This window comes from Callorhinus ursinus, unplaced genomic scaffold (genome assembly GCF_003265705.2).
Source record: "Callorhinus ursinus isolate GAN/ISIS: 27379988/994484 unplaced genomic scaffold, GSC_fseal_2.0 scaffold43, whole genome shotgun sequence".
NCBI lineage: Eukaryota > Metazoa > Chordata > Mammalia > Carnivora > Otariidae > Callorhinus > Callorhinus ursinus.
In genome coordinates, this window is record NW_027397105.1 from 12,841,549 (window position 1) to 12,854,664 (window position 13,116).

The 13,116-nt window shown below is 40.3% G+C and overlaps 1 protein-coding gene across 2 annotated transcripts in view; it reads left to right on the forward strand.

The window, feature by feature from the left end:
* The window catches only part of DHRS7B (dehydrogenase/reductase 7B), a 60,058-nt gene that overhangs the window by 2,327 nt on the left and 44,615 nt on the right, over positions 1-13,116 (forward strand). The window contains exon 2 of one of the 2 annotated variants that reach the window (XM_073881828.1): positions 3,630-3,804. The exons of the other annotated variant lie outside the window; for it this stretch is intronic. The gene's annotated coding sequence lies outside the window, so the exon portion shown is untranslated. The remainder of the gene's footprint in view (positions 1-3,629; positions 3,805-13,116) is intronic. 2 annotated transcript variants of the gene reach the window in all.

The window sequence follows — 13,116 nt, forward strand, 5'->3', positions numbered from 1 at the left end:
TCATGATCTGAGCCAAAATCAAGAGTCAGATGCTTAACTGACTGAACCACCCAGGTGCCCGGGGAAGTACTATTTTAGTTCCATTTTTTACAGATGAAGAAATTGAGGCTTACAGAAGTGGAATGATGTGTCTAAATTTGGAGAATCTAAGAGAGAACAGAAACCATGTTAAAGGGGGGTATCTTGGGGAATGTAGAATACACCAGGAAGGGAGAGAAAGGTTATCCTCAGATGCTGGAGAACACTGGAATGAAGGGACATTTTCTCATTAGGGCTTGGAGTTTCCTACTGGGAGGGAAGGGCACTTAAAGGCAAAAACCTGTTGTTTTATCAGCATATCCTGGGCCAAGGTCAGCACAGCTGGACTTAGGTCCCTAGGTTTTGAAGTGCAGGTCTGGAACCCTGCTGCCTTGCAGTAATGGATTGATAATGTACTTTGCTTTGAAAGAACCTGATACTGTATACAAGAGTGTGCAGATCACATAAATGCATGATCACTTCACATCCAAAAAGATTCTTGGCTATTTATAAACATCTATTTGAGGGTTCTTTTAATTTTTATTTAAAATTTTTTTCTTATTTTTAAAAATTTTAATTCCAGTATAGTTAACACAGTGTTATATTAGCTTCAGGTGTACAATGTAGTGATGTAACAATTCAGTGTATTACTCAGTGCTCATCAAGATTAAGTGTTCTCTTAATCCCCTTCATCTGTTTCACCCATCTCCCCACCCACTTCCCTCTGGTAACCATCAGTTTGTTCTCTGAAGTTAAGAGTCTGTTTTTTGGTTTGTCTTTTTTTTTCCTTCGTTCGTTTGTTTTGTTTCTTAAATTACACGAGTGAAAACATACGGTATTTGTCTTTCTCTGACTTATTTTGCTTAGCATTTATTCTTTAGCTTAGCATTTATTCTTTAGCTCCATCCATGTTGTTGCAAATGGCAAGATTTCATTCTTATTTATGGCTGAATTGAATATATATGTACAATCCATTACATAGATGTATGTATATACACACACGCACACACAATGTATTACATATATACAATGAGGATACTATACAATAGATGTATACATACATATTATACAATATATGTATGCAATATGCATATATATTATACAATATACATACATACACACAGAATGTATCATACACACACACACACACACACACAGTGCATTGTATATATACACCACATCTTTATCCATTCATCTGTCGATGGACACTTGGGCTGCTTCCACAGTTTGGCTTGTAAATAATCCTGCAGTAAACATTGGGGTGCAAATATCCTTTCAAATTAATGTTTTCGTGTTCTTTGGGTAAATACCAGTGTTGCGATTCCTGGATCATAGGGTAGTTCTATTTGTAATTTTTTGAGGAACCTCCATACTGTTTTCCACAGTGGCTGCACCAGTTTTCATTTCCACCAACAGTGCAAGAGGGTTCTTTCTCTTCACAGCCTCGCCAACATTTGTTTCTTGTGTTTTTGGTTTTAGCCATTCTAAAAGGTGTGAGGTGATTATCTCATTGCAGTTTTGATTTCCGTTTCTCTTATGATGAGTGATGTTGAGCATCTTTTCACGTGTCTGTTGGCCATCTGTATATCTTTGGAATATGTCTGTTCAGGTCTTCTGCCCATTTTTTAATTGGGTTATTTGTTTCTTGGGTGTTGAGTTTTATAAGTTCTTTATATATTTTGGTTACTAGCCTTTTGTTGTATATGTCATTTGTAAATATCTTCTCCCATTCAGTAGGTTGTCTTATAGTTTTGATTGTTTCCTTCACTCTGCAGAAGCTTTTTATTTTGATGTAGTCCCAATAGTTTATTTTTGCTTTTGTTTCCCTTGCCTTAGGACACATATCTTTTTTTTTTTTAAATGATTTTATTTATTTATTTGACAGAGAGAGACACAGCAAGAGAGAGAACACAAGCAGGGGGAGTGGGAGAGGGAGAAGCAGGCTCCCCGCGGAGCAGGGAGCCTGATGTGGAACTCGGTCCCAGGACCCTGGGATCATGACCCGAGCTGAAGGCAGTCGCTTAACCGACTGAGCCACCCAGGCGCCCATCTTTTTTTTTTTTTTTTAAGATTTTATTTATTTGAGAGGAGAGAGCACACATGAGCAGGGGGGAGGGGTAGAGAAAGAGAGAGAAGCAAACTCCCCGCTGATCAGGGAGCCCGATGCAGGACTCCATCCCAGGATACTGGGATCATGATCTGAGTCGAAGGCAGACACTTAACCAACTGAGCCACCCAGGTGCCCCATAGGACACATATCTTGAAAGAAGTTGCTATAGCTGATGTGAAAGAAATTACTGCTTGTACTCTCTTCTTCAGGGTTATTTTAGATAATACATTCCTATAGTGTACTTAAAATATTTTATTCAGATTTGCAACTGTATGTTTGTCTAAAGGGAGCTATGTTTGTGTTTAGTCAAGAACGTGGAATGTATCTTCCCTAACATACATTCCTCTTTTTCTCCATAATAATAATAGTTAACATTCATTGAGTATTGTGTGCCAGACTTTATGCTAAGCATTTTATTGGATTATTCAATTCTCACAATAACTCTGTAAAGTAGGAATAGTTATCTTTATAGAGGAAGAAATGGGCTCAGAGATGTTAAGAAATTTATCCAAAGGCACAGAGCTAGTGAGGGTAGAGCCAATTCTATGTACTCCAAAAGCTAGTGTTTATTTATGTATTTCATTCACTCCTTCATTTAGCAGAACACACCTACTCTCTACCAGCGATTTGCTAGGTGTTGGGGATACAGTGATGGCCCAAACAGACACAGTGCCTGTTGTCAGGTTGCTTCTAAGTCTAACAATGGAGATAGGCAGAAAAAGAATTACAAACTAAATATTAATTACAGTTGTGGTACATGCTATAGAGGACGGTAGAGGGTGCTGTGAGAATGTATAATGGGGCCATTTGACAGCGGGAGGGAGTGAGGGGAGACAGGAGGCTCTGCTGAGGAAATACTTAGATCTGAGACCTTTAAGGACTGAGTTGGAGTTAAATTGGGCAAAGAGAAGGGTGAAGAGTTACCAGGGGGAGGGAAGGGCATGTGTGAAGCCTTGAGAATAGGAGGAGCTTGTGTCTTATAGTTACTGTGTGGCCAAAGGATGGCAAATGTTGCCCAAGTCTAACACAAAATGTAGATAGGAGTCTTAGCCTAAGAGCAGTATCACTCCCCAGTCTTGGTTTATTTGCTTCTCAGAATTTATAATCAACTCCACAAACCATATCTGTTTTCCAGCTCTGATTAGAGTCCAGCCTCCTTCAAACATGTGGTTAGACCTCTGGTTGCCCACAGGATGGGGATTGGGGAGGAGAGGAGAGATAAATACCTAAATGGGAGACTTAATTGGCATTGGTAATTTGTACTACAAAGCTAAATAGACACTGAGTGCCAATATTTTGTTTCATCATGTTGTCTCTGGTTTACAAAATGATTTAACAAACATTGTATAGCCCCACTACAGTCCACACCCTATGTTAGCCACCCAGGGTACAAATGTATAAGGACATTCTTTTCCTTTGCCATGCATAATTTAATGTTTTATATGCCTTCCATTTAAGGTGCTGCAGGTTTTTTAAGAAAGGTTTTATTTACTTTTTTGAGAGAGAGAGAGAGAACGCCAGCAGGGGATGGAGCAGAGGGAGGAGCAGAGACAAGCAGACTCTGTGCTGAGCGTCGAGCCCAAGGTGGGGTTAGATCCCATGACCCTGAGATCATGACCTGAACCAAAATCAAGAGTCGGATGCCCAACTGACTGAGCTGCCCAGGTGCCCCTAAGGTGCTTCAGTTGTTCTGTCAACATTATTCTTCAACATATATTTATTTAGCATTTATTATGTGCTAGGCACTGGGCTAGGGATACAGCATGAGCAAATAGTCATGGTCTCAGTCCTTACGGAGCTCAAAGCTCCCATTTGGGGCTGGAAGGCGGTGAGGGAGGGAGAGAGACAGGGAGATAAGGTCGGAAAGGTAGGCTGGGGTCAGACCATGCAACCCTCATAGGTCACGCCAAGGGTTTAAGGCTTATCCTAAGAATGGTGGGACACCGTTGAAGAATTTCAGTCACGAGAGTATCAGCAGGTCTGTGTTATTAAAAGATCACTTTGGCTCCTCAGTGGAGGCAAAAGTCCATGGATTTGAGGGCTATTCAGGAGGTAGATCAGTAGGGCTTGGTAATATTTTCACTCTGGGATGAGAGGGGAAAGGAAGGTGTCAGGGCCAGTTCTTCATTTTCTGGCTTGTGCTTCTGTGATAGGAAACCCTGGAGGAAGAACATGAGTTCAGTTTCGAAAAAGATGTCTTTGAAATAATCCAAGTGGAGGTAGTCACAAAGGTAATGGTCTAGGAGGATCTGTCCCTCAGATGACAGTAATGGGCTAAGTCCCTAAAAAAACCTCTTGTCTGTGAGGAATTTTTTTTTCTTGTATTGAGGGAGCCATCAAAGTCTGGAAAGTGACAGTGAGGTAGCCCAGCAGGGAGTAAAATTTCTCCACATTTATGTTGCGGAAAAGTTAAGATCTGCCCACCTTAGAAATGGTCTCCACAAATGTGGAATGAAAGAAACTAGTTCTATTATTGAATAAGCATTAACCCAGACTGGGATACATCACAAGTACTCTGCTAATGAGATTACAAAAACAAAAAAGAAATTCTGCCATTTACAATTCATTACATACAGTCTCAAGGTTAATGGTAATCTTGTAAGAACACTTGACAGCACCATTTGATGTACATGCTTTCATAGTTCCTCCTAAATTCACCTGGTAATGGAGGTGGCCATCTGTACTAATTAATTGCCCTTATCTGAAAGAAAAGTAAAACCTCTCTAATCTCGGTGTGCACAGAATAGAGGTGTGTAGGCTAAACTCCTACCGTGATTAGGAGAGGGGGCGCTGCCTTCCTGGGTATTTACATTTAAAAGAGATGGCTTCTAGGACCTTCAAAAAACCCTTCCTGAGTCCTGCAGCTAGCTTATTTAACCTTTAAAAAGATTTGCATACATATCAAAGGACAGAGGAAAGTTTTATAAATAGGTTATTCAAAGAAATGCTCTAAGAAAAACGAGAGAGGAAAAAAGATCTCTTTCCCTTTTGGCAACAGAGAAAAGTCAATTTTAAAAATTTACTTAAACTTACGGTGCAGTAAAATGTTGGGCTGGAGCACACACAGAATGGGGATTATTCTGAAGATGACTTTGAAGTGAGTTCCATGTAGTTTTGCATAGTTAGGATGCCCTCAAATGGTCAAATGTAGCCCATAATTTCTTGTACATTGATTTAAAGAAAAATGTAGATCTGGGTCCTCCTGGTAGTTTCCAGCCAAAACTCTTGTCTCTCATAGTTAACCCTTCCAGGGCTTGTCTTGTCCTCCTTAATGTCAATAATGTCATTTCTTAGTCCTACCCAGTGTTGAAAAACAAAATTCAAATAAGTAAAATTTGAAGATTTTTTTTAAGATTTTATTTATTTATTTGACAGAGAGACACAGTGAGAGAGGGAACACAAGCAGGGGGAGTGGGAGAGGGAGAAGTGGGCTTCCTGCTGAGCAGGGAGCCCGATGCGGGGCTCGATCCCAGGACCCCGGGATCATGACCTGAGCCGAAGGCAGGCACTTAACAACTGAGCCACCCAGGTGCCCAAAATTTAAAGATTTTATTAGCTTTATTCAGTGATTCATAAATCAGGCAGCGTCCCATCTAGCAGACAGAAAGGAGCTTCCAGGAGCTGTACAAAATGAAAAACTTTTATAAGCAGAAGGGACTGGGAACAAGGAAGTTATACTAGCAAAAAGTGGATTGATTTTGGCAAGGTCACTTTCCTTTAGGGGATTGCAGGGGTCTATCAGATTACCTCACCTGACCAGGTGGTTCCTGATTGGTTTAAGATTCCACTCCTGGAAGAGTCCGAGACTAATTAAACCAAGACTTGGTTTGGTGATGTGGGGCTTAGCATACGTGACTCTGTTTTGGGTCTTTTGCCTTGTTTTTAACCCCAGTTATACACATATGAGACCTTTCTTTGGTAGGTAATGTTAAGATTTTAATGCAGAACTGAACTCTCCATTAATCTATTCTGGAAAGCTACAAACATGAGGATAGAAAAAAGCTACAAACATGAGGATAGAAATTGAGGTTGAATGGCAAGTAAATTTAGCTTGGAAGCTTCTTGCCACCCACCAAGGTAGGAAATTGAATAAATGCTTTTAGACTGTGACTGAGCTCTCCCTCCCATCTCCTTAAGTTCATGGTAACCTGAGACTTGTCTGCTCATCTGCTTTGTGGGAGGGAGAGGAGGTCTGCTGATAGCCGCTGAATTAATGGAACGTTGCTTACCAGTGGTTTGAGCTTGTTTGCTTTAGCTAGAGCTTTACTTTCTCAAGTAAGATCTTGTTTGTATTGGGAGCACTGTTTTGAAGGGAGATGTAAGATTTTCCAGGTTTGTATGAGTAGTACTTAGCAGTTGTTAAACTGGCAAGTGTATTAGGAAACTACTATTGCTTCAAAATTCTCTGTGAGTAGGGTATTATAGTCCAGATTGGCTTAAAACATTAGCTAAACTGAATCAAGGAAATTGTACTGAGTTCCTATTAAGCAATTAGCTTGTTTACATTCAATTCTTGCGTAAAAGCCTTTGTATTTTATTTGGGTGATTGCAGCTGAATATGGGGATCTATTCATCTAGACAGTATTAAAATTCTTCCTGTTTAGGGCTCCAACTAAAAGATTACTAATATTATTATTTACCCCCTATGTAATGCACTTAATGTGGACTTTAGAGTCTGAATACCTGGTTCAAATCTCTAATCTGCGACTTGCTGGCTATGTGACTTCAAGTGCTTTTCTCATTTAGCAAATGGAAATTACTATCATACCTACCTCATAGGATTGGTATGAGGAGGAAATGAGATCATGGAAATGGAGTCTGTAGCCCAGTAAGTTGCAAACACTAAAAAACTTAGTAATTGTTATTAATATTTTTCTTTACACAGTAGCCATATATGGTAACAAGCTAAAAGTTACTTTTTTAAAGTACATTTTGGACATTTGTGTAATATTATTGTTTCACTCCATTAAACTCGTCATGTGTGTTAGAAATGGTCACAGAATAAGTAAAAGATTAATTATATTAGAAATAGGAATGCACTCTGGTGCAGGGGTTGGGATATCTAGTAATTTCTGCCACATTTTCAAGGGAATGAAGAATTGTGACATTTTATCTGGGAGCATTCTGTAATATATAAAAAGCATCTGAAAGCAGCATTATCCCTCTTTTCCTATCAGTTGCCGGATCTTTACAAAGGGCAAGCTTTTTTCTCTCTTCTTAACCTGGAGATTTACAAATTGTGACAAATAGTGGTTCTTTTTGTACATACTGTACATGCACCTCCCAAGGGCCCAATCCAGTAGGTTGCACAAAAGTGTTACAGTTTTTGCTCTCCACTGACTCTTTGGAGAGCGATTGGGGCCTGAAGTTCCAGCTCCTGAGACCTAGGAGATAGGAGTACCGCGAGGGAGCCCAAGGCGCTACAGGTGTTCAGTTTTTTCATTTCACATATGCCACCCATTTGTTCATCATTCATTCAGCAGTATTTGTGTCTGGCACAGGAAGCAGAGAACTGAGGGGCTTAAGCCACCAGAGAGAGTCCACATGTGGACAGATCAGGTACAACCAGGTGTTCCAAGAACTCTGGCATAAGGCACCAGACAGTTCTGGGCTTTCTTCTTGATCTGATTTTCAGGTTGAGAAACACTTACATGAGGTAAACTTGCAACAGCAGAGGAGGTTTCTAGCAGCTGGGGTAAGCAGTTCCAATGGACCCCACTCATCACTTTATAGTATATGAGGAACTGTTATCTCTTTATCTCTTACCATAACTGTCTTGAGATGTGTGTAGAATGGGGATTATTTCCTTATTTTATAGGTAGGGAAGCTGGGGTCCAAAGTGGAAAATAAGTTCCATTATAGAACAGGAAATAAATGATGGCAACATTTTGATTCCACCATTGCTCCACCAAGTAGTAATTACAGTGATTTGCATTTCATTTGTAATGCTAGACTGCCTCAGTTTAAGGAATCTAGACTTATGAAAATCCAGCTGTACTAATTCAATCAGGTTTAAGAGGTGAATATTCACATTGCAGAAGGATTTTCTAGCAAAGGTAGGTATTCTAACTTGTAGTATCCAGATGGACTTAGGGCGGTTTGTGGATTTCCTGATATTTCCGCAGTTTATTTGTATAAACTTATATTTTAGCAGATTCAGCAGTAATAAGGTTTCCAAAGGAATCTATTCCGAGAAAAGATAGAGAATTTTTAAAATTCAATATATAAATTTAAGAACTATGGTACTTAATTTTCCCCAATGTTTCTCAGACAGTAATGCCCCCCAAAAAATTGTTTAAAAAATGTAAATGCAACTTTGTAGGAAAATATCTGTTATGTTCCTCAGTGTGTTGTGTGTGGTAGAATATCATACTGTGTAGAACTGTTTCAGTTAATGAAAAGGGGGATAAAAAAAGAGAAGGTCACTTCATTGTTAATTGGTGGATAAGGAGAGATGAAATTTAAATAGTTACTTTGGCCACCCATGAGTGCTAGACATAGCAAGAAAGATTAATTTATCCATTTTCTTTGTTCCTTTTTTTTTTAAAAAGATTTTATTTATTTATTTGTCAGAGAAAAAGAGAGCACAAGCAGGGGGAGTGGCAGGCAGAGGGAGAAGCAGGCTCCCCGCTGAGCAAGTAGCCCTATGTGGACTCCATCCCAGGACCCTGGGATCATGACCTGAGCCAAAGGCAGACATTTAACTGAGCCACCCAGGCATTCCTTCTTAATTCCTTCTTTTCACCCTTTCTGACATTACCTACCAACTTTCGAAGTAGATAACCCAGTAATTATAGAGATCATTGCTATCATTTCTAATCCTTCCTGCAACTGTGTGAGGCAGGTGTTAGACATATTTTGCAGATAAGGAAACCAGCTGAAATATTAAGTAACTTGTCTAGAGATACTTACCTAGTTAGTCTGGTTATTGGTATTTGAACCTAGGTCTGCTTGGTTCCAGAGATGGTTTGCTATATCATATCAGTAATTTGAAATTATCATCATACCTGTCATTTATATCTCAATAGAAAAATGGTAGCTGGAAACTTGATCTTAGGTAAAAATCAAAAGAAATTTGGGGCACCTGGGTGGCTCAGTCGTTAAGCGTCTGCCTTCAGCTCAAGTCATGATCCCAGGGTCCTGGGATCGAGCCCCGCGTCGGGCTCCCTGCTCAGCGGGAAGCCTGCTTCTCCCTCTTCCACTCCCACTGCTTGTGCTCCTGCTCTTGCTATCTCTGTCAAATAAATAAATAAAAATCTAAAAAAAAAAAAGAGAGAGCGAGAGAGAGAAATTTAAAGAGAAATTATTTGTTGGGAAAAAAATTACTGAATTGTAACAAACAAAGTTTGGTTCTGAAAGGTGTGGTTGGACAACTGTAGCAACTGACACCAGGCCAGAGATACTGGATAAAGTGAGAAAATGTAAATTCTTACAAGAAGCAAATTTCACAGTGATCTAGTATCTTTTTTTTTCTTCCCATAAACTTGAAATTAAAATTAGTTGCTTTTTTTCCCTCAACATTTTAAATTTAACTCGGCCACATATCACGTCTTAGAAGCCATCTTTTGAAAGTTTCTAATTGACATGCAGTATTTGCTTATGAAGACATTCAGATAGGATGATTTGGAGACAGAATTTCTATTTGATTAGGTTTGTGTTATTATCAGTTTTAATGTCTAGCAGGAGGAAAAAGTCCATTAAGTCCTTAGGTTGAGGTGGGAGGACTTCTGGTATGGTAAAGAGGTTGCAAATTTCCTCAAAAAACTAACTATAAAACAGGACAGATTTGTCAAAAACAACCATTTCAGAGGTCTGGAAATTGACCAAAGGCACACAAATTTGAAAAGCATTTATTCATGAAAAAGCATCCAACAGGGGCACGTGGGTGGCTCAGTCGTTAAGCGTCTGCCTTTGGCTCAAGTCATGATTCCAGGGTCATGGGATGGAGCCCCGTGACCAGCCCGTGATCGAGTCCTGAATCGGGCTCCCTGCTCATTGGGAAGCCTGCTTCTCCCTCTCCTACTCCCCCGCTTGTATTCCCTCTCTCGCTGTCTCTCTCTCTCTCTGTCAAATAAATAAATAAAATCTTTAAAGAAAAAGAAAAGAAAACGCATCAAACGTTAGGTGAGACCAGTGGGAATCTTTGGTGTTCCTGCCTGGGCTCCTCCCATCCCATCCCCCCAGCTCAGTTAGTGTAGTAGTTCAACCAGGTGACCAGCTGTCTCACTGTTGCGGCTAGCTATTTGCAACAGAGAGAAAACCAAAAACCGTGCCCAGCAGCTTTCTTAGTCTTAGGTTGTGGCCCTGGTTGGGCAAGCAGTGAACCAGTAGACGAGCTAGAAATTTGACAGGTCCTATAAGTGAGACAGCCATAGATAGGCTTGATAAACCCCCACGTACTCTGGATGACTGGAAAGCTACATGTATGAGCATAGTTTGCTAGAGAGGGCCCAAGCTATCCACATATCCCTGGGTGACAGTGTGCAACTACAGAGGAGTTATGAGAAAGCTTGATGAAAAGTAAAAGCTGAGGAAGACTTGAAAATTGCTTGAACTTTGTATGTACTTCCCATACCACACATAGATCCATCTGCAAAGGGTAGAAGCTGTACTTGTCTGAGGTGTTTGGGCACAAATACTGACATATAATGGTTGACTATTAAGATATTCAGATAACCACCAGTAGGAATCCAAGCATAAAACTAAAAATAAGAAAAAAAGAAAACCTGAGCAGAGACCTCAGTGGCCACATACTGTGGGTGAACCAAAATCCATAGGTTTAGTACAGGCAAGTTATTAAACAAATTTTTAAAGTCTGCTACTCTACCAGTCTCCAGAGGAGAAAATGAGAATCTGGAGTTGCTACAATATAATAGCTAAAATAGCCAGTTTTCAACAAAAAATGTGTAAGACATGTTGAAAAAACAGGACACTATGACTCATACCTAGGGGAAAATAGCAAAAAGAACAAAGGTTGAAGACAGTTTAATAGAGCCTCAGAAATCCTTGGGACAACATCAAGTGTACTATCATTTGGGAGTACCAGAAGAAGAGAGAATAGGGCAGAAAAAGTATTGAAAGAAATAATGTCCCAGGGCGCCTGCGTGGCTCAGTTGTTAAGCGCCTGCCTTTGGCTTAGGTCATGATCCTAGGGTCCCGGGATGGAGCCCCGTGTCAGGCTCTCTGCTCAGTGGGGAACCTGCTTCTCCCTCTCCCTTTGCCTCTCTAACCCCCCCCACCCCCGCTCATGCACTCGCTCTCTCTGAAGTGAATAAATACTAAAAAAAAAAAAGAAAGAAAGAAAGAATGTCCCCAAATCCCGAAATTTGACAAAGAACACTGTATTAGTTTCCTATTGCTGCTATAAGTTACCGCAAATGCAATAGCTTAAAACTCCATAAATTTATTATCTTATAGTTCTTGAGATCAGAAGTCCTAAAATCAAGGTGTCAGTGAGATTGTATTCCTGCTGGAAGCTCTAGAGGGAATCTGTTTACTTGCTTTTTCCAGCTTCTATAGGCCATCAACATTCATTAGCTCAGGGCCCCTTCCTTATATTACTCTAACCTCCACTGTGTTGTCACATCTACTCTATGACTCATCCCTCTTATAAGGACTCTTGTGATTGTATTGGGCCTGCCCAGATAATGCAAGATAATCTCCCCATCTTGAGATCCTTAATTAATTGCATCTGTAAAGTTCCTTTTATCATATAAATAAAATAATATACTCATAGGTTCCAGGGATTAGGATGTGGACATCTTCGGGGGATTTTATTCAGGCTACTATAAACATCAGTATATATATCCAGGAAACTCGGTGAACCCCAAGTAGGGTAAACGTAAAGATTCTTACCTAGATACATCATAGGAAAACTGTTGAAAGCCAAAGATCAAAGTTAAAAGCAGTAAGAGAAAAATTACTCCTCACATACAGGGGACAACCATATATGATTAATGGCTTAACTTCTCATCTTAAAGAATGGTGTTGGGACTTCTGGTTTCTTATTCAGCATGTAAGGAGCTTAGAAGTTGCCCTTCCATCCTAACAAGTAAAAAGCAGAACAAATGGAAAAATCAACCCAACTCTTAGATCCATCAGAGTCATGAGATCACAGAGCAAACTTTTGCCACCAAAATTGGCAAGACAGGTGGATACAGAGAATCACACTTATTGGAGCAGTACTGCTGCAGGAAAACAACTGTAATTGACAAATTGTTGGAGGCTCGATGTGGACAAGTCTGAGAGTTAAAAACTCTGGAGTGACCCAGTCTAAAGGGAGCCCCACAGTTTTGTGAGTTTTGACTCCAGGAGCTCTACCAGGCCCTCACAGTGAATACTGGGAGAAAAATTCCCTTGTGCTTCTGTTATGGGGAGGGAAAAGTAACTCTTTTGAAATATGGCAGAACATTTTGTTCTTAACAAGACCTGCCCTCAGGAGAAACTATTTTATCTAGGGAACTTACTTAGGGAAAGGGAAATACTCAACTCCAGCTCCCTCTAGTCATTCTGTCCTAGCTAAGGAGGGGGATAAAACCCTGAGAACCACTGATGAAGTTCACACTTAGGGGGATAGGCTCACCAAAAGACTAGATCTAATCATTGGACCATAGCATGCATCCACTGCCTCTTCATTTCTCAAGGCCTATTTACTGCAGTTCTTTTTAACCAGTACATCATTTCTGCCTTTTTTTTTTTTATATTTTATTTACTTATTTGTCAGAGAGAGCGAGAGCACAAGCAGCGGGAGCAGCAGGCAGAGGGAGAAGCAGGCTCCCTGCTGAGCAAGGAGCCCGATGCAGGAGTCAATCCCAGAACCCTGGGATCATGACCTGAGCTGAAGGCAGATGCTTAACGGACTGAGCCACTCAGGCATCCTGATTTCTGCCTTTCAAGAAAACATTACAAGGCATACTGAAAGACAAAAAATAAAGTTTGAGGAGACTGAACAGCATTAGAACCAGAGTCAGATATGGCAGGAAAGTTGG